Source organism: Equus przewalskii, chromosome 6, assembly GCF_037783145.1.
Source record: "Equus przewalskii isolate Varuska chromosome 6, EquPr2, whole genome shotgun sequence".
Taxonomy (NCBI): domain Eukaryota; kingdom Metazoa; phylum Chordata; class Mammalia; order Perissodactyla; family Equidae; genus Equus; species Equus przewalskii.
The window spans coordinates 85295535-85323239 of NC_091836.1; the positions used below are offsets into that span (position 1 = coordinate 85295535).

Sequence of the window (27705 nt, forward strand, 5' to 3'; positions counted from 1 at the left end):
TTGTCACAAAGTCACATAAGCTGCAAAATCTCAATAAGCTGTGTTTAATTTGGAGAAACAAGTTATTAAACACCAGAAAACTTCCAAACCAAAAACAGAAAAGGCTTGAGGGTCTCAGAGAAAAGACATTCAAAAAGTTACTAGAAAACATGAGATGCCATATTACAAAACTCAAAAGGGTGGACTTAGCATCCCTACTTGAAAGTTATCAAGAGTAGAGAGGGGTTGTTGCTGCTACCACTGCTTCTGCTACTGCTACATTTCATCATCATCATTGTATAATAATAATTTGTATTTATTCCAAAAAATTTGAATCACTCTGAGGATTAATTTATTTTCATATTATCCCTCAATAAAAAAGAAGTTATGGAATATGCCAACTTTATTTATTAAGTTGGAAAAATTTAATTTCAAATGTGAGGCACCTACAGACCTGTAACAAATAAAGGAAAGTCAGAAATAATACCCAGATCTAAAAATTTCCAGATATTGCCCTTTCTTCAAGACCATGCTTGCAAATTGAAAAAAAAAAGTTTTTTACGTTGCAAGATAGAAGATTTTATTAACTCACAGTCCTGATCATCAGTTCATATATTAAAAAGCCACTTATTTTAATTTTCATACTTAGTTGACATATTTGAAGGAAAGCAATCATTTGAAAAATTCCTCTGTACCTTAAAATGTATTCATAGTGTCTGCGACCACAAAACTGAGCTAAGAAAGAGAAGCGCAGTGGCTAAGCTGCCAGCCTATGGCCACATCACACTCGTAACAGACATGGCCTTTCTAGGAGCCATTTAGATACAAATACAAGACATTTCAGTGTCAGATCTATACAACAGTCAATAAGACTATCAAATGTTCCCCGATATCCAATGCTCTTCAGGATTTTATCTCAGCCTATTCCTGATCATCCTTTAAGTCACATCACAAAGGCCACCTCCTACTAGAAGCTTTCTTGGACATAGGTACTTCTGCTGTTATACACATCTCCATTATAGCAACTAGCACACTGCACAGAATTACCCATATTCATGCCTCCTCACTAGGACCATGTATTTTCATCTTTGAAATCATGTAATCAAATGGTTCTCACCTTTTCACCACCAACAATCCTTTTATTAATCCTCCCTCATAAACTCCATCTTTAAAAGAGTGTTGCCTATCAAACTAGCCACATTATGTAATAATTAAATCATTTTCTAATTTTTATTAGTCAAAGACATATATAACTGACGTTTAACTCTTCCAATCAGCAAGGCATTATTCATTTATATTTGTATATGGGAAATGTAGCATTGCTTTAGGTCTGGAAACAAGTATGAGATAAAATAAATGAGCACTGACATTACATAGAAGAGATTGGAAAAAAAGAGGGACAAAAATGCCAGCCCTAATTTATGACACACAAGCTTTGTTTGTAGTGAATAATATCCTGAAGCAAAACCCAATTGAAACATTTATTCATATCAAGTAGGAAGTTAGACAGTATCACTGGCAAGGTTATCTACCCTCCATACCTTTTATTGAATGAGGCAATAAATATGAAAGCACTTTGAAAACTGAGCTCTATAAAATGTAAAAGAATTAGGGACTCTTTTCATGCCAAGATTCTACTTATCACATAACTATTGTCAGTCCTAACATAGTGGTCCAGAACTGTTCCATGTACTTCTGTACACAGTATCTTCAAACTTAATCTTCCCAACAACCTCATGTGATAAATTCTATCACAATCTCCATTTTAAAAATTAGGAAATTGAGACTTATAGAGATTTCATAATGTTTCCAAGGTCGCACAATTAGTTTAGGAAATAAGATTTCAAAGGAAAAATTCAAGAAATAAAAATTGAAAGTTTAATTTTAGTTTTCTCACATGCAGGTCTATCATTCAAGTGAAAATATATGTTTCCATTTTTTCTTAAAATGAAAGCAAGAGAAAGCAGATTAAGATGTGTATATTTGACAGAAAGAACTTCCTGGTGTTAATCATTGAGACACGTAACCAAAGAAGATTATTGAATCATCTTCTTCACGGGTTTTCAAAATAAAGAGAGCTTCTTAACTGATAAGAATAGAGAAAGGATGATCAATGCACCTTTGGAGGATGGAGAATGACAGGAGAAATGATCTTTTGAATCTTTTCCAGTTCTTAGAATTGGAATTTTCTAAAATTTGAGAGCTGGGAATCCAAACGCTACAGTTAGTCACTACTCTATCCCAACTCTGCCAGACAGCTAATGAATTCTCCTTTCTAGGAAAGAAAGGAAGGAACATGTATCGCTGTCTCTGTTTCATGTAAGAGGAAAATAAACAGGTTATGTAACTTGCCAAAGATTACCTAGCAAGTGTGTAGTGAAGCTGACACTGGAAGCCAGATCTGTATAATTCTAAGTACAGTACCACTTCAACAGCAATAGATAACATGTATTAAACAGTTATTTTATACCAAGCCCCAAACTTAGTGCTTTACATTCATTTATCTCATTTAATCTTCACAATAACCCTGTGATGTAGATATTACGATTACTCCCGTTTTAGAGATGAAGAAACGGAGAGTTAGGGATTATACCATGGATATATTGAGGGTGGATGGGCCGGCTGACTTCTCCACAGAAGGTTCAGTGCCCACGGAGATAGCTGAAGATCTTTTCTGAGAAAATAACAACATTCTTGCACTTTGATATTCTCTCCAAAGAAAGAACAATAAACTATTTTCTCCTAGTTAGGAGTATTCTTCTCCAGTTGTACCAATGATCTGCTTAACACCATGACAACTGCACCTAAATTCCTCCACCTATCAAATATTAAAAATCTTCAATAGAAGAGAAAATCCTTAAAAAGTAAAGACTTGTGACTTCAAAAATGCCCTTCAGGGTGCCTAGAACTTAGAAGGCAAGTGCTCGATATCACACTACCCAATGATCTGTTTGTAAAGTAAAAAAAGACGCATTTGCAACGATGGCTCAGAATAAGTAACATTGGAAACCTATGCTTGTCATTTAAAAAAAAAAAATCTGTTGCATCTTCTTTTTTGCACACATTGTGTTTGTGTAGTCATGGAAAGTAAAGCATCTTTAATTTTCTTTGTCTAATTTTAAAGAAGTACTTTTCAAAGAAGCAAAGAGATTGTGCTCCGTGAAGTCAAAATCACAAATAGCACTAAAGTCCCTTTTTGCATTTGAATGGATATATTAAAGATAGACAATCAAATTCATCTCTCTAAGATAACTAGAAACAACAAATTATTGAAGGTAACAGGGATAATAGATCATTTAAGGGTTATCTTGTGAGATTTTCAGAGAAGAAGAGATCAAGAGAAAATGTGAAATGAAAGAAGACAATGTTTGCACAGACACTAATATGCACATTATATAATGTACTTTGAATTTACCTTATATTTATTATGCTTCTTTACACATGTCATCATTAAAAAGCATAAAATTAATATACTTAAGTAATTTTGATCCAAAATAGTTTAAAACACAAAAACTCTTAAAAGGATTTCATAATATCACATTAGGTTTCTTCAACACATAGTGTCTCAATCCAGAGAAATCTTTAAAAAGCTTTATAGACCTGGGGAGCTTAGTAAATAAAATATACCAGTAAATTCCTTGCCACATGCACCAGAGTAGAATGTTCAGAGAGAGAATCTAGAAAATTACAGAGCAGCAAATTCAAGCTAGATTACCAAAGATGCAAAATTTTCTAAAATATATACAACATTGAACTCCCAATTGTTAGTTTTTTTAATTTTACTATTCTATCCCCAAATAATTACAGGTTAAGATGTTAACCCAGCTCTTTACAAATAAAATCAAACATCTCCCTAAAATGCAAAGAGATAACTCTTTAGACAACTACAAAGATTTCTATAGTTTCAAATAATCATTTTTCACTTGAAGAAGTATGAAAGAGAATGCCTACACATTTTAATGCCATTAAAAGGTAAAAAAGAACATTTTGGAATTCTTTAAACATTTACTAAATACATAAGCATTATAAAACAGAAATAACTGGGCAGTTGATTTTTAAATGTAGTTTATTATTTTATAATAGATTACAGCATCTGCTATTAACCTCAGAAAATAATTCACATCTTTCCTAAAGCTGAAAGTTTTCTTGAGTGAATAGTAAAATATGAGTGATATATAAGGGGTCTGAGAGGAGCAAGAAGAGATTCTGAATATAAACAAGCCATCATTCTGGTAAAAGGAAATACAAACAACCAGAATAAAAATAGTTGATGCACAAAAGCCATAATGAGGGGGTAGCTCAAAAAATAACTTCTACTTTGAATGGTTTGGAAGAAATACAAATTATCCACAGAAAAGTGTGGACTGGCATAAATGTTTGTACAAAATTATAAGTGTATTTCAAGAAGTATGCAAGAAGCAACCGCCTGCATGATGCACAAGGTCCCGGCAATGCTCTGCTTAAGTGCTAGTGCACAGAGTCCAAACCACTGCATTTTAATTACCATGCAGCCTCAGATATATTGCCTTTGATATGGAAATGTTCTTGTTCTCTCATCTTCACATATGGTCTCATGCACAGAAATCTTTATCTGATTCATAAAAAATAAACTAGAATCCAATCTCAACACCTGACCTCAGTGCTTAGAAGTTTTTTACTAAGCATGGTGTCACTATAAAAAGAATGGCTAATATTGGTGTAAAGTTGGATATTTTGAGCAGCGATATGAAGGATTTGCAGTTAAGAACTGAATCGATACTGCTTCTCTGAGGTTTTAGGGTTTCATGTTCCTTTTTTTGAGACTACCACAGATTTGAGGAAAAACAGACCAGCACCCTTTTCTGGAGGTGAGAGAGTCCATAGTAGATTTAAATGATATTCCATCCTACAACCTCCACCCTCATTCTTCAATTGATATTTTTATCCAAATTATGACAATGGATACTTAAAACTTGAAAAGCTCTATCAAAAACTGTAACACAAGTTTAAAATTATTTCCAGTTTGACTAAATGTCTAAACAAAATAATTAGCTGAAAAGCTTTTACCCTCTTCCACAGAACAAGGAAAATAAAAACACTCTTCCTATAAATGAATAATGAATATATAATGAGAAGATGATGAAAGTTTCTGATACAACTCTTATCAAAACAATTAGTTGTCAGATCACACTTGAAGAACCTCAAGTGAAAAAGATATGCTACACATTTAAAATGTGCTTACATCTAATAAAAATTGCTTTTCATAGACTACACCAGAGTGCCAGTTTTTGTTTTTGTTTTTGTTTACTCAAGTATATTGAGATTCAGAGTATAATCAGTAGAAAATGCAGAGTTAGGATGAAGACACAAAATGTTTAATACATTATTTTCCTTGTTAGAAAAAAATAATGGGGAGAGCCATATTTCTTAAACAAGAAGCAATGCAAAGATAGTCCATTTCTTCCTCTAAAAAGCAATGAATATTTGTTTATTTTTTAGCAAGTTTCTATAACAAAATCTGTTCTCCTTAAATCTCATATACCCACATAACCTGGTAATTCTGAAATAACCTAGATTAGTTTTTAAAAATAAACAGTAATATGACCCATCTAACTTCATGACAGCAGATAATACATCCCATCTGCAAATCTTCTCGCTGTATGTTATCTGTGTTTTATCATTTCTAGTACCTGTCTGTGCCTGATATGGTACTCTCAGACACATTAGCTTGATGGAATGTTTCATTTGACTTCAAAAACATCAATTGATATATACATACCCCTAAACTATATTTAAACAAATAGCTCTTAGATCAACCAAAATTTTAGTTGTAGTGTACTACACTTTTATAGAATGCTGTTTGTAAACAGTGGAAAAGCATATACGAATTCTCTCACTAACAGGAGAATTCTTTCTAACTTCGAGATATATAACCTATCAAAACTATAAAGTACAGAAAATACTAGAAGTAACAGTCAAAGCCAATGTACATTAAACCTTGTTAAAAGAAAATTCATTTATTCCAGTACCTATTGTACTAATTGAAAGAGAATTATTTTAAAATGTCACTAATTTCTTCAATATAAGATGGAGAAGTGTAGCAATTCCATCAATGACTAATAACCCAATAATTCCTAAAAGAAGTCAAATAGAAACAGACATAAAATCTCAATAACGCCACTAAAATTTATCATTTATATATTTAAAGTAATATATTTTAAAGCCTTATAAAAGAAGGACTTGCTAGGTATGTTAACATATTTTAAATATATGCTTTTCCCTTACTAAGAAAAATATCTGTTGCTTTGTGCTACTAATAAAAAAATGTCCAACAGACAATATAATATTCCTAGTGAATGTCATTTTTTCTAGGTATTCAGTTATCGAATCCATTAGAGAATCAGCTTTCGGTATAGATATTGATGCTGCTTTATTATTATTTTCTAGATTCATCTTTCTTTACAGTATAATGTTGCATTGTAGTTACACAATATAACATTATAGCAGTTTATGTCATGCTCCATAATAATAAACTGATAGATTTGTTTGCTTTTTAAAAAATACATATACACTAAGAGAAAGTTCCTTCTCGTTACTTCCAAAACAAAAACTAAGAAAAATAAACAGGATAAACAATAAACAAAAAAAACTATCTAGTTTTGCCACCACAAGTAAAGGAATACGGTAGGAGAGAGAGGGGAAAGGAGGTGTTGGTAACACATGAGAAAAGTAACAGAGGATGTCAGTTTGCCTAAAGAATTAATGACCTAGCACTTGCATGGATTCTGGTTACTACCACCTTTGGTCATTAACTGGATCTAATAAATGTAGTGCACACTTGCTTGCTTTCAGAGTCTGAGCATTTTTTTGATTGTTTGTTGTTGTTCTTGTTATTGTTTTAGAATAGGGACAATCTCTCTTGATTTAGGAGGTTTTCAAAAGTGCAGGAGAAAAAAAGTCTACATGTCGTTCGGCCTACTGCCCATGTGCTCACATATGTGTATTCAGGAAAACACTCTCAAAAGTATACAGATAATACATTTATGGTCTGGCAGAGTTAAAAAAATTCAATCATAACTTTTACCCTTCTATAAGAAAATAAAACATTTCACTGGTTCAATAAAAAGTAAATGCAACTAAACAAACCGTGTCCCCACCTCCAACCAGAAAGGTGCACTCTTGGCGCCACAGAAAAGCTAACTCTATCCCACTAAACTTATAGAAGATTTAGGATGTTTGCTTGTTTGTTTGTTTTAAAATAAAGAGAATCTTCTAGTGGGTATCAGCCACAGCTGAGTGGCCTAGAAACAAGGGGAGGAGGAAGACCGATGAAAGTCCCTAATGCTGAGTGTTGAATTCTACGGTGACTGCACAGGGTGACAGAAGGAAGGTCATGTTCATGGCTGCAGAAATCTGGTCTCTGCCAGACAGTGCAGGCTAACGCTGACCTGAGGCTGGGGTCTGCCAAGCTAGGTAGGAAGCTCCAGCACCAATGCGGATACAGAGAGGACAGGGCACTGATCCTGCTAACCCCAGGCGGCAGGAGTGAGACAGGGAGAGACAGTAGACCTTTCCAGGCTTGCCCCACAGTGATCACTAGCAGCCCCAAGCGGCTAGGCCTGAAGGGGGAAACAGAAGCTGCAATCAGGGTACCGATACTAATTTGCTGAGAGACCTTTAGAGTCGGGGTGGGAGGGAGCGCAAAGACAGGTGAACAGTCCAAACTGGAAGCCTGAAGCCCCTACCCAGGCCAGGACACAATGCCAAGCCTGGGCTGGTCCTAGTGGGTTAGAGCAGATAGAGGGGCACTGGCAGCCCTCCCCCATGGGCGGGGTGTAGAGAGTCGGCATGTTGCCAGATTTACTCTGCACCCCCTTTCACCGCTCAGTCTGCACCCTGCCGCTGGTGTCCGATTTATCCCGCTAACCAGTAGTTCCCCTTCAACCGAAAAACAGAGGAGAGGAAACAGGAAGCGAAGGGAAAAAAAGAGAGAGAGAAATCAAAGACAAGGCTACACTGTCACAGTCTTCCCTGGTGCCAGGGCCTCCCGGGGCTGTCCTGCCGGTTCGGCCCTCCCTCGGGAATCCTGTAGCCCGGAATGGAGTTGAGTAGCCCAGGTCGGCCAAGCCCGTGCCTACGGGCCTCGGGGACCAGGTGCTGAGTGCGCAGGCTAATTATACATGTGGCATTTGGGCAGCCGACTGTCCAGTGACACCTTACCTTATGAGGAAACGTCAACCCCAGCAACTGTTCAAAACAAAATGCCATCGCGGGATCAGCTTCACCGGCTCTTGGCCGGTTCGGGATTGATTTTCCCACAGCCTCTCGCACTTAGCGCAAGAATGTGGCCTGGGGAGGCCAGCCGTGGGCGGGCGGACCGGCCAGGGTGGGGGGGACAGGCGGGGCGGTCCTTGCCAGGTGTCCGTCCTGTCCCCCCTCGCCATGGACCGGCTCGCGGACCCGACCACTTGACCTTTTTATTCACCAAACCCACCTCCTAGAAATAGACTGGGCGGGGCTGTGTCTGTTCTCCTCGGGACCCGGGGAAAAACCCAGGCATGTGACTATAAAGGGCAGAAGAGAGGAGACCCTGGGGAGGCGGGGGAGAGAGGGCACTCTCGCATCCCGACTCCACTGGGTTGTTGGCCCGGCCGCCCAGTCAGGGCCAAAAGCCCGGCCACGGGAGTGCGCGCCGGGGTCAAGCGCCCCGGACAGGACGTCACCCGAGCGCCCATTGACGGTGCAGCGGGAGGTCTGAGCCCAGCCCAGTTTGCCGCAGCGACGGCTTCGGGCCATCTCGAGACCGAAACTTCAAGCTCGGCCCTCAAAGGAGGTCACACACACACGAGCAGCCGGGGACAGCCCATCTCGCTAACAGCGCAGCCCCGCCAGCACAGTCGAAGACTTATTTTCAGTCCCCAAATAGGGGCAGCATTCAATATCTGGCAATTCACACAAACGAACGTTTTCAAACTTGGTCAGTCTAGGAGAGCTTAAGTAAAACTCAAAACACGCCGGCAACAACCACCTTTTATCTGCTCCGAACACAGCAATTCTCTTTTTATCTTAAAGCTCCGCGGAGCGCCAGGGAAACAGCCCGGGAGACGGAGCTAATCTGTCCTCCGCAGCCGGGCCGCTCCTGCGGGCGCCCGAGCACAACCCCAGCAGCCTTTGCACGAGCCCCTTCGCTTCGCTGACCGGCCCTTTAAGGGAGAAAGACGGCGGCAGCTCCCCCGGGAGCGGCCGGGCTCGGGCTGGGCCCCGGGCGGGTGGCAGCACCGCCCCCGGGCCTGGCCGAGCCGCACGGCGGCGGCTCTCGGCGGGTCTGCGGAGAGGGCAGCGGGCGGCGGGGCCCGGGCGGGGCGCCGAGCGGGACGGAGGGCGCCGGCGGGGCCCGGGGACGAGGGCCGGGGAAGAGCGGCGCGGGCGACCGTGCGCCCGGCCCGCCGACTCCGAGCCGATCCCGCGCTGCGCAGGGCTGGGCCGCCCCTCACACGCGCCCCCGCCGGGCCGGCACCACTGCCCCAGCGTCCGGAGCAAAGAGGACCACAGATTAGCACTTGGGTTTCGGATTGTCTTGGAGTTCGGTTTGTTTATTCCTAAAAAGATCATAAAAAGTCATGTCCAAAAACGAGGAGAGGGGGAGGAAGGGGAGAGCGGAGGGAGCTGGCGGCAACTCGCGCAGGGTCCCGGGAAAGTTGCGGCGGAGCCGCGGCGGGCGCGGGGGGAGGAGGGAGCGCACGAGTTTTCTAGCGACCCGGGTTTTCTAGAGGAGCTCCTCCGGGTGAGCCTCACGGCCGCGGAGAGCGCGACGGAGTTCCTCCACTGTCGCCTGCCCTCGGCCAGCGTCAACCCCACAAATAGCCCCAGTTTCCAAACCAAAATGGTACGGGTAGGGTGGGGGTAGCGTTGAGAAGCCCAGAAACCCAGCGGGTCCTCCCGACCTCCTGCCCCGAGCCTGGCTAACCCTGAAGCGCTCCGGAAAACTGCGGCGTCGCAGTCAGTCACACGGCGAATCAACCCAACACTTTTCAAGAAAACAAAATATTCGCTGGGAAACTTACTTTGCATTTAGTCTCTATTCTTTGGGGGGATGCGGTTTAGGTCGGCTCGTAAGGGAAGCTCGTTTTGTCCAGGTTGGATATTGTCTACTTATGGATCAGCCCTTGGGTGAGGGTTTATTTTAATTTATGGCTTATGCATTCTTTTAAGGTCGATTTACATGACCTCCGGCTACAACTAAGACAGCCGAGGAGGGCACTCCAGTCGTCAGTCGGCCAAACCCACAATTAAAACAGCCCTCCCCCTAGTCTTGGTGTGACTAGGACTATCCCGGGTTAGGCTGGCTGCCTGCTTTTCTCTTTTTTTCTCTCTCTTCTCTCTTTTCTTCTCTCTTTTTCCCTTCTTTCTTTCTTTATGTCTTTCTTTTTTTAATATCACGAAATAAGATGTGATATCAGTTTGAAAGTTTCGGTATAACTTTCTCTAAACCCAAGCCTGCAGCGATAAGGAGGGAGACAGCGCTCACAAAGCCCTCAGGATGCTGCCCTCTTGTGGGCACAAAGGGCGTTACCACCCCGCGGTCGCATCTGAACGCTCTCAGCACACACGCAAATGCTTACACAGAAAGAGAGAACTACACGCGCAGGCACACAGGCTTCCTCCATCACACACTTGCGCAAACTTCAATGAAATACCTACCTCAAACTTCACGGAGACTTAAAAATTCATTCTCTAAGCCACCTGACTTCTTTTTCATATCATTCCCAGTTATATAGATTAGAACATCTATACGGGGACGCGGAGGAGGAGGAATAAGGTGGGCCGAGAGGGCGGACAGATTTCCGGACGAATACTTGGGATGGCGATAACAGCTCTCTGTTGTCAAAGGTTGCGTTGTCTGTCTCTCTCCCCTGCCCTTTTTGCCTTAGTGTCCTACGCACAGTTATCTACAGCTACAACATGTGTTTTCTCGGCGTGGATTTTGGGGGTGGGGGGGTGGCAAGAAAACGAGAAGCCCGCCACGCAGATCTGTCACCGCCTCCGGAACAAGGCACAACTCTCTGAGAGGGGGACGCATCCTGGGGATCCGCGCGTCCACCAGCGAGCGGCAGACGCTCGGGCCCCTTTCTCAGTCTCTACTCCCCCTGCGTTGGCCCCGCTGAGCGCCCTCCTCCCGCACCTCCTCCCCCCTCTCCCCTCCCCAGCCAAGTAAGGAAACCCGCCCGGGCTGGGCGGCCGCGGCTCCCGGCAACCCGCGCCCTCGCAGGGCTCCACGCGCTCAGCTCTCGTCCCCCTGCCTGTCCTACCCCAGCCCCTCAGTCCCAGCTCAGGGAAACTGCCCCTGGAGCTGCCCGGAAGGGCAGGAGAGGAAGGCGCTGGGGGCCGGCGCCCGCCCGGGGTTCCTGTCCCTACCCCCTTCGGCGCCCCAACAGGTAGCTCACACACGGGCCGCGCGCTCTTGCTCTGCCTCCCTCGCTCTCTAGATCGCTCGCTCCGTCCCGGTTACCTGGGCGGGCTCCAGGATGGTACCGCACGGGAGGGCTCCTTGTGCGCTGCGCCGCGGGAGTAAATGGCATTAAAGAAAAAGGGAAAGATACAAATAAAAAAAAAATTTAAGGAAGGGGAGTCGATGCTAGGTCAATTAGCACAGCCGGGGGAGCAAGGGAGCAGAACCCCCAGCGCCGCGGCCGGCGCAGCCCGTTAACTCAAGTCTGCGGGGGTGTCCCGCCCCGGGCGGGGGGAGCGCTGACCGGCAGAAGTTTGCCGCCGGGGTGCCGGGAGGTGCGCGCAGAGCGGGGTGACTAGGGGCTTCCCCCTTGAAACAAGTGAAGGCGATGGTTAGTGCTGTCAATCTTGGCAATCAGTGTGAGCGGCCATGTCGTAAGTATTCAAAGCATTTCCCGTCGTGCAACATCAGAAAGTGAGTGGCCAGGGCATTGATCTGAGCGAGGGAGAGGAGGCAGGGCTCCCCTCCCAGACAACACAGGCAAGATGAGACAAGAGGCGAGGGAGGCAGCGAGCCAGGCAGAGAAGCTGGGAGGGAGGGGGAGGGCCGGGGGAAGAAGAAGGAGGGGAGAGCGGGAGGCAAAGACAAGAGAGCGCCGAAGAGAGAGAGGGCAGAGATCGGCGAGAGCGGAGGTTGGAAGTGGAGAAAGCGCCTGGGAAGAGAGGGCGAAGCGACTGCTAGGAGAGAATTGGAAGAGGATAAAGAAGGAGAGTTGGGGTCAGAGGGGAATGGTAACAAGTATTAGGTGGGAGAGAGAGAGACCGAGGAGTAAAGGACCCAAGGCTGGGAATGCTGGGAGGAGGAGTCAAGAGGAAGGCAAACTGAAGTGGGGAAAAGGTAGACGACTGAGGAGAAAGAAAGGAGCAATGTGGAGAAAAGGAGGAAGTAACGTAGGAGACAAAAATGTAGGGATGGTAGTTTGTGCTTTGAAAAAGTTATGACAGAGAAGGAATAGGCTGAATGTTAAGAAGAACTGAGATGAAGAACTGGACAACAAGAGTGAGTCATGGGAGATACAGAGAAGGGGAAGGAGAGGGACCGAAGCAGGAAGAAGGAAAGAAGGGTGAATATCAGGATGAATAAGAAGAAGAAAGAAGGAAATGAAAAAGAGAAGTTGTCAAAAAATAGTAAAGAAAGAGATGCAGGAAGCAGGGATAAAAGAAAACACACCGGCTAGTAGGAGCTCAGTAAATGGAGGAAGAGAAACTTATTTTAAAAGATGGAGGAGGAAGAATTGAAAGAAAAAAAAAAAGAAAAACCAATTGACATAGGAAATTTTCACCACATGTAGGTGGCAATTTTCTGGAGGCCATGTGGATTATGGAGTTTATGGGTTAAAATTATTAGAAGTAACAAGACATGTACCAACTGCCAAAGAAAAATGACTATACCTTTACAACAATAAATAAAATAGTTTTACATTTATTATATGGATTAGTTTGTGTTAGGTGGAATTTGATGGGTGATGTATGTGTATTATCTCAACTTTGTAGAGGAAAAGATTTGGAGAAAAAATTTCAAGAAGAGTGGTTGGAAGTTGTAGAAAATGAAGAGTGTCAGTCACCCAGGACAGCATGTAAAAACAAGTAAGTTAGACGTAGAAAATTATGTTATTAAAAGCCCTCCCCCCAAAAAACCCTACATAAATTAAAGATTCTGTTTGATGCATGTGTAGGGTACATAAAAGATTTGAAGGATATAGAATGGCCTAAAGGAGCAGAGACCTGGAACTTGATCTCAGTGCAAAAAAGCTGGAAGACTGGGAGAAGAGGAAATACTGTTGATGTCAGGTAGTAGAGATGCAGAGTAAAAGAGACAGAGAGAAGACCAGCTTTGACAATAGGAGACACAGAGCTAACTAGAGGCAGTGTGCATGGAGGTGATGTTGGCCTGCCTTAATCCAGGCCCAAAGAAATAGTCTAGATTTGAGAAACTGAGGTCAGTGGAGAGTCAAAATTACATCACGATTAAAAGCTGGGAGAGAGGTTCTGACACAGCAGCATGACCTGCAGAGATCTGTGGAGGAGAGACCCTCTTACTCTATAGAAACTGATAGGAGATGGCCACTTTGAGACACTTCATAAACAGAGGCTTTGTGAAAGAAGATATGGACCAGGAGAGGGGGGCAGGAATTATGGATAGAAAACTCAGAAAATTCATGCCAATCTAAAGTTGCCACAGGAAGACTTCCCACAGGTTAAGTGATAAAAGATAAAGAGGAGAAAGCCTCATCTTTGTTACATTACTTTGAAGAAAATGCAGAGTAAGCAAGCACAGAAGATGGAACAAGCTGAGATGTCAGTCATATGTTGGCTGCTGAAAGTATACTCCATGTTTGGTTTCATACAAACTCCAGAAAAGAGGAAAAGGACAGAAACACAGGTGTAGATGAGCACCTCTGATTAGTGGGGCAGAAGGAATAGCCAGATGCTTCCACCCCAAAAGGAAATATGATGCTTGGGGATTGGGAGCTTGGGGGCTGTAAGTTAAAGTGACCTGCTGACTGTTGGCTGAGAGGAGAGCGAGTCCCCAGCAAGAAATCTTGTCCCCATCGCCCACAGCGACTTTCAGGACTGGAAAGTCTGCCTTGAGGTGCCAGAGCCTGACAGCCGTCGAAGAGAATGCCTGGCACCTTGCATGCTAGCTCCTTCCTTCCCGAGCTCCCAGAACTGCCAAGCGTGCCTCTTGACCTCTGAGGCCCAAGGTGTAAATCCAGACCGGTGTTTCTAGCTTAGACAGGGGCCAAATCTCTTCTGGGTTTTGTTTTTGTTTTCTGTTTTGTTTTTGTGAATGAGCGTGGCCCAGCCCAGCACTGGGTTCCAGAGCCTCATGCTCTCTGGCCTCCCGGCCCTGGAACTCAACCACGGGGGCCAAAACGTCTCTCCAAAGCTTAAAGAGGTCAAAATCGAATGACTTGTCCTAAATGCCTGCAGAGTTAGGGCAGAGAGAAGAGTGGGTAGTTTAAGTCCCAAAGCCTGAATCCTCAGGAGAAGAGCCACTGAGGGAGGTGAAACATCAGGGACGGAAACGGTGGGGAGCGACTGGGTTCCTCAGAGTTGCTGCGACAAGTTTGGCTTTTCAAGTACCAGCGCATCCGTCTCTTTAACTCCCACAGCACTCAGGGATCTGGGGGGTAAGGCTGACCCCACCGCTCAGATGCAGGCCGCTGGCGGAAGCCAAAAAGGAAAAACAGACTATATTATCAAGATCTCTGGCGTTCAAGGCCCTCATACTGGGCCGCGGTGGACCTTCTAGGAAGGAGCGGCAGGAATCCTCTTTAGATTTTATCTAATAAACTGATACCAACCTAGACTGATAAGGCGGAACCCGGAGCTGGTCACAACACTGATCCCTAAAGGAAGGAAACTAAAGTTTGGGGTCTGGATGCCGCACTTCAGGTTGTGCACAGGGTGACACGTGGCCCTGGGGGCGGGAGTGCGCCCTAAGGGTTTCCTTTCAAGCCCGGGGCGGGAATGTACAGCGCTGGGGGCGAGGCGGAGAGCGCTGCAGTGGGTGGAAGTGCCGGCTCTCCACCTGGTCCGCACTGGCCTGCGGGCTCGGAGAAGTCCCCGAAGGAGTAGAGGACACCCAGACACCGCGGCCAAATCCGGGCGCATTCCCTGGGGGTCGGAGCCCCGCGCGGCGCAAGAACCCCAGGCACGGAGCTAGGGGAACGAAGGAGGGAAGGAGGGGCGAGCGAGTGGAGGTTGACTTACCTGCCCGCAGCTGTCGCTGCCTCCGTGCTGTGCCGGTGTCCCTGCGCGTGGCAACCAGCAAAGGCAACTCGGCTTTGCTAAGTTTGGCCTCGCACCTCCACAGAAGAGGCGCGAACCCGCAAAGAAAAGGCGCGCGCGGTTCCTGGAGAGAGGTCCCCCTGAACTTGGGAAGGGCAACGCAATGAATTCTGTTCGAGAAGTTAATATTTAAAGCACCCACGCAAAAATCATAACGACTGTTAAAACCTTGAATTCTCGCCTTTAAAGTCTCCTTACACCAGCCGGGTGGACAATTCAGATCTACATGACTTCACCTTAAGGTCGCCAACTTCTTTCAGGAAGGGCTTTATAGCTACTGCATAAATAGGACAAGTATAAATGTCTTTACTTCCAAAATACGGGTAATGAAAACTTTTACTGAAACGAAGAATAAGTGAAGGAATATAAAAAGCCAAAAGGGAAGAAGTTTTAAACTTTAATTACAGCACGGAGAAAAGTTTGATCAATTGGTTTCCTTAAACAGGGATAACAAACATACCAACACTCCAGCAGCCCATCGCACTTCATTTAAGTTTGGTGTAACCAAATAATCCGAACTCCCAAATAACAGTGCCCTTGGGACTCTGCCTCAAAGAGATCGGAACTCGTGTTTCAACAACAAAAGCAAAAAACAAACTGTGAATAACGCTTGCCTTCTTTAAAATGTCATTTTGCAAAAGGATAAGGCATTCTCTCTCTAGACTTTACACGGATAGAGAATAACATTAAATTTCATTTGAATCTGCGCGTCATCCTGTTGGGAAGACCACAGCGGTAGCGACAGTAGCAGCAGCAGCACCGCCACAAAGGAGGTGGGGAAAAGTGGTAAAAATGCATGAACTTTTTTCAAAGAAAAATAAAGATAAATCAAAAATAAGTTTTACAGGCATGTCTTTCCTGGCTTAGGAAAGTTAATTTTTAAATGTGCTTCTGCTGTCTAAGGTGCAAAGCCGAGGCTAGGGGAGTGCGTGGCTGGAATCTGCATGCTGATAAGAGAAGGCTGATGTACTTACAGTGACAGAGGGCAGGCTGCGGGAGAAAAGCTGTTTGTGTTAGCCTGCGAGTTACCCAGGGCTGCAGTGAGAGCAGACGGGAGGAGTGGGAGTGCCAGTCTGCGTACACCTTCACCGCGTCTCATTACATCTGCCAGCCTCTCTCTCCCTCTCTCTTTCATTTCCACATTCCCTTTGTTCCTGAAAAAAAATCTACACGTCACATCAGAGTCCCCAGATGCAGTCTACACCAAAGAAAAAAAATGAATAATTCAATCAAACTGTGCATAGTCTCTAAGGCAATAAATCTATTGCACTTAAAGAAACGAAGGGTAATTACCACCATGGAATTAGAATAAGGCCAAAGACCCGAGATGTCGTTGAGTCTCTGGGTGAACTCCCCGGTCAAATAAAGTTTCATTTATTTAATCCTTTGACATCTCAAATGGAAAGTCAGAGAAAGATTTTTAACTTATTTTATAAGGATATTCACTTCTTTTTAAACACATTTTAGAAGGGGGAAAAAGGAGAGAAAAAGGCTAGAGCATACTACTCAGCTCAAAAGGCTCCCAAAGGCAGCAGCATAGAGCGGGCAGAGACACAAACCAAGACAATGTCTCCGTGGAGCCTGTCCAGGGTCCATTTCTCCCCTACTCATCCTCCTCCACTCCCCTCTAATCAGACAAGGATCGCCCTCCACTCTCCCCGACACCGCAGCTCGGCACGAGGGCAGCTGGAATCTGGGAATCTTACCTGCAGCACCAAGACCTAAGAGAAACCGCGATCCCCTGCCACGAATACCCCATGCCATCCCCATGCACCCCCCAAAGTCCCGTAACCATCTACTTCCATCTGCCTAAGCGAAACTGTAAACGGGATTTTTCCCCCCACAATTGAATGGAAGCTCTGTACTGTACCGACTTCTGGATTTGCCCTGGGTTGAGTTTAGGGAATGTCTGGAAAGCAAAAAGAAAGGAAAAGAGGAGGGGGGCAGCTCAAGCCCTGTCCAAGTTAGGCAGAAGGCTGTGTTAGGCAGGAAAGAGGCTACGGGAGAAACAGCTGGGATGCAGACTGGCTGTGGAAATCTCAGTTCTAGGAACCGTGTCCTTTCGTCCCGGAGGTAAGACTGTGTGACTGTCGCACGCTTATTCTTTCGCTGTCTCTCTCTTCCCCACCCCCAAGGACCCCTCCCACTCGGGTCAGCCGGCATGCACCCCGGAGAAGGGTACGGCAAGACGAAGCGTTTTATTTTCCAGGTCTCTCCACTCATAAATTGTGGGTGTCACTGAAACGAGATTAGCAAATCTTCCACCGCTGGCGGCAGCCACCAGACCCTGCATCCCTCTGCCGGTTGCGCACTGGTCGCGGCATCTCGGGCTGCAGAGCGATCGGGAAGCCCCAGCCCACCGGGTCGCCAGGCCTGAGGGCTCAGGTGATGGAGGGGAGATTCGCTGCGTCCCAAACCGGTTTAGCTGAGGGTTTCCATCGCATCTCCACCTCCAGCCGCCTCCGCGCTCTCGGACGCACACACGCACATATACACACAGACACCCACAAGGACACACACACATTCTGCCATTCTGGCCAAACTCCTCATCTAAACTCAAGTCCCTTTAACAGTCAATTCAGCCCCGCTTGAGAGCAGCGGGAAAACTAGGATGATACGTGGATGATCCGCGCGAGTGCCAAACGCCGGGCTGGGCCTAGCTTTGTTTACGTGCTTAAGTCGCCACCTTGAGGTCGAGCGGAAGACTGCGCTCGGCTCCCGGCTGTCCAGACGAACCCGGCTGACGCCGGCTCCGCAGCCTTGGAGACCGCCTGGGACCGCTGGAAATGGAAGCAAAGGGACGGTGCCCCGCGAGCCAACGGTCTGAGCAAGGCACAGTCCGCTCTCTGAGACCCAGCCTGAGAAGAGTGAAGTGGAAAACTACACAGGAGCTGAAACCAGTAGCCGGGAACAGAGCGAAGACGCATTGTCCCCGCAAAGTTCAAAGCTCCGGGCCAAAGAGTCTGCAGCTCCAAGGCAGGCGCTGCTGCCCCGAAACTTCAAGCATTAACTCCTAGGGCAGTGGCGCGGGGTGGAGGTAGCTTCGGAGAGGCGTAGCATCCGCTCCGGTCCTAGCCGAGAACCCGAGCTCCCCTTTGCTGCGACCTCGGCTCACCTCGGACTCCGCGCTCCCCGGGGCTCCTCTCCCGCTTGCTCTCCACCCTCGGGACAGGAGACAAAGAGACTCAAGGGCGCGACCAGCCCTGAGGTCACTAGCTGGGGACTCCGGACGAGAGAACTGCGTGAATGAGAGGGATGCTCAGGCAACGCGGCCGCCTGCTGCGAGGGCTGGACACTTAGTTCTATAGTCACCCATTTCTCAGGAAATCAGTCCTTCTGACTGTCTAACAATGGATTCGGTAGAATAATGATTGTTAATTACATCAGCGATTTTCTATTTTCCCACGGCTACCTCTATTGAAGCCCTTTTTTGCACATCGTTCTTCCTGTATTCACGCTTTGCATTACAAGGATAGCAGGCTTAAGAACCCCCTAGCTAAATCCTGAAGTAACTTGTGATTGTTCTTTGTTATGCCTGGAGACTGCCTCCAAGGCTTGGGAACGTCTACAAGGCCACTCCAAGTCCATCCTCCTCCGTGAACTGTGCCTCACAGGTGCCTCGGTCATTTCCCTGCCGCTTGGGTGCATAGACATTGTTTAAATGTAATGCTTTACAAAAGGAAGGGGAAAACAATTTTATTTATCTCAAGAAAAAGGACACTCAGCAACTATCTTGTGTTATATGAGGCCATAAATCATCCCTTATTGACTCCAACTGGGACCTTTCAGTATTTTGATCAGCCTAATAGTAATAATAATAACTAATGAAATAAATTAAATTTTAAAAAGAGGATCACAGCAACCCAATGCTAATAGTGGACAACAGGAAATGTCTTTTCAAAGAAGAGAAGCAACAGGCCCCCAAACCAGACCCCATTCCCCTGTTTCATGCCACAGCCTAGCCAATTAACATTGGATTGCTCCTCCACTCATGTGGAAAGCTGTGTTATCGAATACAGTACTGAATTTTCCCAGGGAATCCCAATTATAGAAACACCTGTGCTAAGTAATGCTATTCTAATCCACTATGAAAACTGTAAGTATGTAATAGCCCTCAAATCATCTTATGTCTTAGTCGCAGTGGGGTGGGCCAACCTCACGGAAGAACATTAGGCTTGTACAATGCTCCCAGAGCCTTATCTTGGAAGGGTCTTGGTTTTACCACGCATAATTCTGGCAGTTCATCTTCTCTTAAATGGAAGGGACATACATGTGAAGCCTAATGTAACTGGCAGAAACTAAGCCTGGGTAGAAACCTCATTTAAAGAACAATCAAATCAAAGTCCAATGACTAGAAACTGGAACACATGGCATATGTGCCATCAGGCACCAATTCCATGATCTTTAAATCAATCTCCTAACAACATGGGAGGAGTTGTCACTATTCGGTATATATGCTTCACTTTACTAAAAACAGAATCTCACTGGCAAAAGAAAATGAACTAAAACCACCATAAGAAGGAATATGGTAGAAACCAGAAAATTATAAACCTCTACCAATCACCTCACGTATATGCACCAGACCTAACATTTAAAAATGCCAGACCTAATATTTTTGTAATGCTACCTGAAAGAAAATTATTTATTAAAGTAATGATTGTTCCACAGTTTAAGGCTGCCAAAACTAATGCCACTAAACGATCCAGATGAAAAGTGAATTTTTTATCAGTCATCCAAATGTTTGTCTTACAATGATACATAAAATTATTTTTCTAAGTAAAAGTGATCTAGATAATTACATAGGTAAGCATGAATATCACAAAAACCACAGAAATGAAAAATATGATAAAGAGTTATAGGATAATTCATCCACAGAAATAAACTTTATTCACTAAAATTCAAAGTATCCCACAGGATAGTGTCATTCTGAGATATCATGTTACCTTTTCATCATCAAGTAATATTGTTAAGGCCTCTCTCTGGCCTTCATATGTGGCTCTCTCTGTTTAAAGAAACACTTACCCTCTTCCCAAATCTGAGGTTTAGAATTCACTAAGATGACTACCATTTCAGTAATTATACATTTTAGCCACGCTAGAAACATTTGATAAATCATGTAGATCCATTCCCATGCCTAATAAAAGACAAGCAAAGGATAGAAAAATAATGCTGTAAAACTGCTCACTGATAAATATCAAACTAAACAATAATTTACTAATATTACTGTCTTTAAAAGTTGAATAATTTCTCAGAAATTTTATGCTTTATGTATTATTATGTTTTAACATTGTTTTTAAAAACTGCATTTGACTAAATTCTCTAATTTTAAAATTGGTTACTTAAAAATCTTTCTTCTAAATCCCAGATTGCTATTTTTAAAATTTCTAAATAGAGGATTTCTTTTGTGTGTGTGTTGTTAAATATCACAATTACACTGAAAACTTTTGCTTGTTTTCCATATTTTTTATTCACATTTAAATATTATTGAATGCATAATATGGGCAAAGCAAATAATTAAAAGTGTATTAACTAAGGATCTATCTTTTGCATTTTTATGATTTAATAAATATTAATTAAGAGCCTATTGCACATATACTGAAAATTAATTTTCACCAAATATGCCAGCAGAAATATTCTGTTCAATATACGTACATTTGGTAATTACATATGATGTTAATTCATTTTATTTGGCATATACTATTTAAATTACCTCAGATATTTTTATTAACCAACAAGCTATATGCATTTCTGAAAGTTTTTCTGACTTATCAAAAGATATATCTAAAAAGAGCTTTATTTAAAAAGAGAATCTATAATTATAAACCAATTCCAAATAACATATTTTACTTTTAAATCAGTTCTAAAAGAAACTTCAAACCATATCTTCAAATCAGTCTTTAATATAATTGCTATGCAAAATTATTCGATAACTTGCCAAGTTTTATGCCTCTAACATGTAACATAATCGTACATACAAGATAAAGAGATTATCTACCTAAGGTCAAATAAACGCATGAAAGCTAAAAAATAAGTCAATGTTCCAAGTATCTAGATGTTTGCTATTATTTAAATAACTCAATGGCTTTACTGAATGTTTAAATTTTCATCAGGATGTTTTGCATTAGGTTTGAATATTTTATCTTTTAAATGAGGGGGGGAACATTGAGAATCTGCAACAATGATCATCCTCATGTTAATTCATGTCTGTATAAGACAATAATAAATGAAAAGCTTTACTTTTCACACTTAAAGTTCTAGAATAGTAGGCTTTTGGAGAAAATATTTAAACTCAGGAGCTCAATACAAAAACCTCTTTTAATTGTATACAATATGTTATCAACCTACTTTCAAAGTTGATGAAGTTTAATACTAAACTGAATATTAAGCAAATAAGTGTTAACTATGTTCACTAGAATTAGCATATTTCAGATTATAGTTTATAAATTTTTAAGAGCATCAGCATCATGATATGGTTGCCATAGAAACTGCAACAATATGTCATTTCAATTAATTTTATATGCAGTGATAAGGCCTAGTTCTACATCACTTCAATACAAGTTTGAAAAGCAAAGACTGAAAAGCGATATAAATAGCAAATAGTGAGATTCCAATTTATACCAGTTTAGAAACTAATAAAGTACAAGCCTTTTAAAAAAGAAAAATGCACAATGCATTCTAATTGCATGAAAGGATAGCAATTTTAAAAAGGTTATAAAATCTTGTGAAATGAGTACATTCTGAAAAAAAGCTTTCACTAACAATCAACCACTTCTCTTAGTATTCCATACTCTTACTACTTAGGTTTATATAGGTAACAAAAATTATTGGTTATTACATATTACTTAATTATTAAATTATGGATGCTCTCTCTGTTCTCAAGAGGTAGGTACATTTGCTTTTACATTATAAATTCAAAACAACTAGAGCAGAATTTTAGAACTTTTAAAGTAATTATTGCAACAGATTCTTTTCATTTAGAAGGAAGATACAATGTATTATTGCAAAAGCCTCCTTAGTATACCACTGCCAGAAATACTCCATTGACATTAACGCCTAGACTATTGGAACAGAAAAGCCTATGAAAATAAAGCATATATTTCCTAAAGAATAAATATGGCAAGAGATTTGTAGCTCTAAATTAATCTGGCTAACAAACACCTTTTCCTTATATTTTCTATCATTGCACATTTCAACATGGACTATACCCAAGAAAAATCTGAAAATGATTTGAAAAGGCACGCTATATTTAAGTCTATATTTATCATGCATCTTTTTTAGGTATAATGTAGCCTATGTTGCTAATAATTTCAATTAATTACTACAAAGCAATGTCCTAAAAATATCTATAAAAATGTAATCCTGGAAGTAATTTTTAGAAAGTAAATGAAGACAGTATGTGTGTATTTTTTAAATGATAAAGAAACAATCTAAAGAAGAAAAGATAAACATATACAACTTATTCTTCTTGATAAGATTAAGAGGATTCCAAAGAAGCATTTAAATCCTCGGTTTTACTGACAATTAACAATGAAAAACAGATGTTTACAAAGCTGTTTCATATGCTGTCTTAAAAGACGATAAAAGATGGTTTGTGGATAGTAAGAAGGAAGAGCCAGATAACTGCTTGCCGGGTGTATATTTAAAAAGCATTTTCATTGGCTCAGTTATTGTTAATAGTGAAAGAAAACACTTTGTGCTGCACATACTGTACGACTGTGACTATAGAAAACTGCCATCATAAAGTCCTCAAAAACTCTTAAGATGTAATTTACAAAGATAATAATAACACAGAATTATTTCACTTCTCTGAATGCTACACATTTGCATACCAGGACTGTGTACAATATACTCATAATGCACATTCATAATAACAAGGACTTCTTAACGCTATAACTACAGCATAAGATCTGTGTATTACACAATGTATCCTACCAAGTTTTACTTATTGGTGTGAAAGTGTTAGCCTGAGTAAGCCAGGTGTTAGCTATCTAATCAACTGAAGACCAACAACATTAACTACTACATCACCATCGTGAGAGAATATAGTGATAAAACTGAAAATCATCTGATCAAGCAAGGCAATAACAGTATCATCTAGTATTATTTATCTATTATTGTATTGGAAAACATCAAATGAATATTTTACAAGTTGTATGTCACAATCATGGGCTTATATTACCAAAAAAACCACTTAAAATATAACAGATATTTTATGTTTGCTTTTGATATTATTTCTTGAACTAAGCACCACGCTAGGCACTGTAAAAATGTTTAATTTTTTACATATTAGTTTGGGTATATTTGTTTTCTGAAAATAAATCTTAATAATGAATCTTCTTCATGAAGCATTTATCTTCTGCCTACATCACGGTAACTGTGTATTTGGTATCCACCACATACAATAGATAAATTCTAATTTTGGCTATTGTGCATGTCATTTCTTGTTCTTATTCAGCAGAGAATAAATATCCTAATAAATAACTGAAATGTGGTGCTTCTATTGCCCAGATGGGTTATTTTCCAAAAGTTACTCCTTATATTTTCTGTATTGGTCAAAATGAAAAAGATATTTTTGAAACAAGGTGAGGAGATAGGTATAATATTGGAACAGGTACAATATGTAACAGTACCTGGTTTGGCACAAACTAAGCAAAAATATATAATTAGGAAAACTTCCTGAATATATTAAAACATTTACAATTTTAAATTAAAATTTTGTTTAATATGAAAAATGCAACAGAAGATAATTACTTGTCCTTAAAATTTTATTAAATATTCAATAAGCCATAGGCATTTATTTATGTGAATATTATTATTGAAACTTAATGTATTTTACTGTGAAGCTTCAATTAACTTCCAGATTATAAGTATAAAATATATTATGTATTTGACTTCAATTAAAAAAGTTTTTAAAATGTAAGTTGATTATTTACATGAACATTACAATTTATATTACTAGCATGACGCTGAAACACAAGGAACAAAGAAACTACCTTGAACTAGCAACATTTTGGTCCTTGCTATTATTAAGTTAGTTAGAAGACTGTTAAAACCATCAACAGACTTGTATTACCCTACCCTTACAACTCAGGTTTAGTCTACTATACAACAGGGAGACATCCATAAAATGACTTCAGTTTTCAAAATCAATACCAATGCAAAATCTCTTATATATTTTAAGTTTTCTAAGTAAGATTCCAATGTTTTTTCCTCCCATTCTTTTTAAAATAGTGGGTTTGTTTTTTCCTGAGGAAAATTATCCCTGACCTAACATCTGTGACAGTCTTCCTCTACTTCGTATGTGAGTTGCTGCCACAGCATGGCTGACAAGTGGTGTAGGTCCACGCCTGGGATCCAAACCCACAAAGCTGCAAACCTGGAACACTGAAGCAGAGCATGTGAACTTAATATGCCACAGGGCTGTCCCCTAAAATAGTCTTTTAGAATAACATTTTATCCGTTAATGTTTGAGAAATGATTTTGCAAAGTCAATAAGACAATTTTATCACTGATATTTTCTTAGAGCGTACTTTATCTGTCTGAACAAGATGAAGGAGGAAATTGCAAGGACTTCCTGGAGGCAGGAAGTGGAATATACTATAAATGTCTGCAGTGGAAATCTCTTTAAGTGTATACTCTTTAAGAGTATATCTCTTTAAGATATATTCAAAGTTTTCACCAAAATCAAGTAATTACATTCAATATCAATACAAGTATACATTTATATGTGTGGGAGAGGTGATTAGATATAATTATTTTACTTTTTAATCTGTTGATCCAGAATTTCAGCAACTTTGTGACTTTTCAAAATATAGGAATAGGAAAATGAAGTACAATCTACTTTTCCTGGAAGAGGGCCATATTGGGCTGACCTGAGAGAATATGTATAGGGCAGGCTCATTTTTTTTTTTAATTCATTACCCTTTTTTTGCCATAATTTTATTTGAGCCACTTCAGTCCGCATTATCACAATTTTTTAGACTTGTTCTTATTTTTAGTATATTTCCTATTGTTTCAAAAATTATTTCTGAATATTATTATACTTATTAAAAATACTATTTCCTTTTTATCATTTGACAAATCTGAGCACCTGAAATGTGAACTTTTTCATTCTGCTTTCATCTGTGTGCCTATATTTGGAAGAGCATGCAATGTAAAATTTTTTTCTACCAAGATGAACAATATTTCATCTTGGAAACTTAAATAAGATGTGTCCTTCAATTAGCAAAATTGTTTTTGATCTGTTTGTAAATAGTATTTCACAAACAAAGTTATACATAAAACAGCTAATATTCTACTGCTCTATGGTTACACAAGGAGTGCTCATGTACTACTTACAATTATTTTGTAGTGTCCTTACATAAACTAAAAATCCTAAAATGAGAAAACTAAAAAAAATTTATCCAAGCTATGGCCAAAGGTACAGGGCACGAGTGCTAAGATCTAAGAAGAGTAAGAAATTCATGGTTTCTGAATTCCGTGAACATACAGTTCACAATCATTACAAGTCATTCTAACAAATGCATTAAAAGAAACAGAAATGCCTGGTCATTCAAACATCACAAAAGGCAAATACAACCTAGAAGTAGTGGGAGTAATATCTCAATTTTCCAGAGAGTATAGGCTTGTACATAAAGATGACCTAGAGTGCCAGACTGTCTTAATATTGCAGTTGTGTACTCATTAACTATGCAGATATAGACACTACCCTAAACAAGAGACCAGCGTATGGCTTAATAAATGAGCTTCTAAAATAATTTATACAGATCATCCAACCGCAGAATTGTTTTCAGATTGCCAAGTTTGTGGTACCCAGTCTGATGGCCTTTGGACTAGAACTGAGGCATCAGCTCTCCTGGGTCTTCAACCTGCTGGCCCACCCTGCAGATTTGATTTGTCAGCCTCTTAAATCACAGGAGCTAATTCCCTATAATAAATCTCTTCTTGTATATATACACATCCTATTGGTTCTGATTCTTTGGAGAATCATGACTAATACAGAAACTCTACCTTTCAGCTCAAATTCAGACTGATTGATCTTTTTGCCTTTTCCTAACAGTCATTCTGGTATTTGTCTTTATGCTGTCTTGTGTAGGGTCCCATGTCTTCATTTTTATTGGTTTATTTAACTCATTTTATTGGAGCACATTCTTTAGTAATTTCTTTAACAAAAAGAGTACATGAGAAGTAAATTTCAGTTGTTGCATATCTGAAAATTGATCTCTCATGACATTTAATTGACAGTTTGATCAGGTATAGAATTCTAGGTTGAAATCATTTTCCCTCAGAATTTTGTGAGCATTGCTCCATTGTATTCTAGATTCAGTGTTGATATCGAGATGTCTGTTTCCTGATTCTTCTTTTTCTCTCTGGAAGCTTTTGGGATCTTATCTCTATTCCTATTGTTTTAAAATTTTACAATAATGTACCTTGGTGTGGATCTTTCTTCATTCATTGTCCTTGGCACCTGCATGCACTTTTAGTCTGAAAATTCACATCCTTCAGTTCTGAACACTGTTCTTGTATTATTCATTTTTCTACCCTACCCCATTTTCCATTCTCCTTTCCTGGAATGCCTATTAGTCAGCTATGGGAACTTCTAAAATGATTCTCTAGGGGACAGTCCCGTGGCCTAGTGGTTCGTGGGTTCAGATCCCGAGTACAGACCGACACTACTCATCAGTAACGCTGTGGCAGCAACCCACATACAAAATGGAAGAAGACTGGTACAGATGTTAGCTCAGTGCAAATCTTCCTCAAGCAAAAAGAGGAAGATGGTGACAGATGTTAGCTCAGGGCCAATCTTCCTCAGCAAAATAAATAAATAAGTAGATAGATAGATAAAAATAAAATGATTCTCTAAAATGCTTACTTTTTCTTTACTTTCCGTCTCTTTAATTTTATTCTACTTTCTGGGTGCTTTTGAGGTTTTCTTCCCTTGATGAAATGCCAGAGCTTCCTGAAGAAAAGATCTTTTGTCACTGTACCTCTGAGCTTTCTATTTTTTTTTCTTGGTGAGAAAGATTTGTTCTGAGCTAACATCTGTTGCCAATCTTCCTTTTTTTTTTGTTTGATGAAGATTAGCCCTGAGCCAATATTCTGTGCCAATCTTCCTCCATTTTGTATGTGGGTCGCCATTACAGCATGATTTGACAAGCGGTGTGGGTCAGTGCCCACGATCTGAACCTGCAAATGCAGGCTGCCAAAGTGGAGCATGCCAGGCTCAACCACTACACCACAGGGAAGGCCCCTGAGCTTTCTATCTTTAAATGTGGCTGTGATGCCAAGAGTGGCAAAAGCCATCTTACAATCAGGAGGCAATACATACAAAGATAAAAAGGTAATTCAAAAATTCAAAAAAAAATTAGAATTGTTCCTGACACACACCAAGTACTCCATAAATATTTGTAAAATGAATAAATGTTTGATGAATAATGAGAGTTG

At 41.3% G+C, this 27705-nt stretch overlaps 1 protein-coding gene and 1 long non-coding RNA gene across 21 annotated transcripts in view; one reads left to right on the forward strand and one right to left on the reverse strand.

The window, feature by feature from the left end:
- SOX6 (SRY-box transcription factor 6) overlaps positions 1-10222 on the reverse strand; it is a 571708-nt gene extending 561486 nt beyond the window's left edge. For 18 of the 20 annotated variants that reach the window (XM_070626446.1, XM_070626445.1, XM_070626423.1 and 15 more), the window contains exon 1: positions 10023-10217. The gene's annotated coding sequence lies outside the window, so the exon portion shown is untranslated. Of the gene's footprint in view, positions 1-8178; positions 8653-10022 lie in introns of those variants that run through there. The other 2 variants (XM_070626444.1, XM_070626432.1) reach the window with 2 other exon arrangements.
- A 6984-nt stretch (positions 10223-17206) lies between these two features.
- Positions 17207-27705, forward strand: part of LOC139084227 (uncharacterized) — a 38085-nt gene continuing 27586 nt past the window's right edge. The window contains exon 1 of the long non-coding RNA XR_011541639.1: positions 17207-17334. This is a non-coding gene — a long non-coding RNA (uncharacterized lncRNA). The remainder of the gene's footprint in view (positions 17335-27705) is intronic.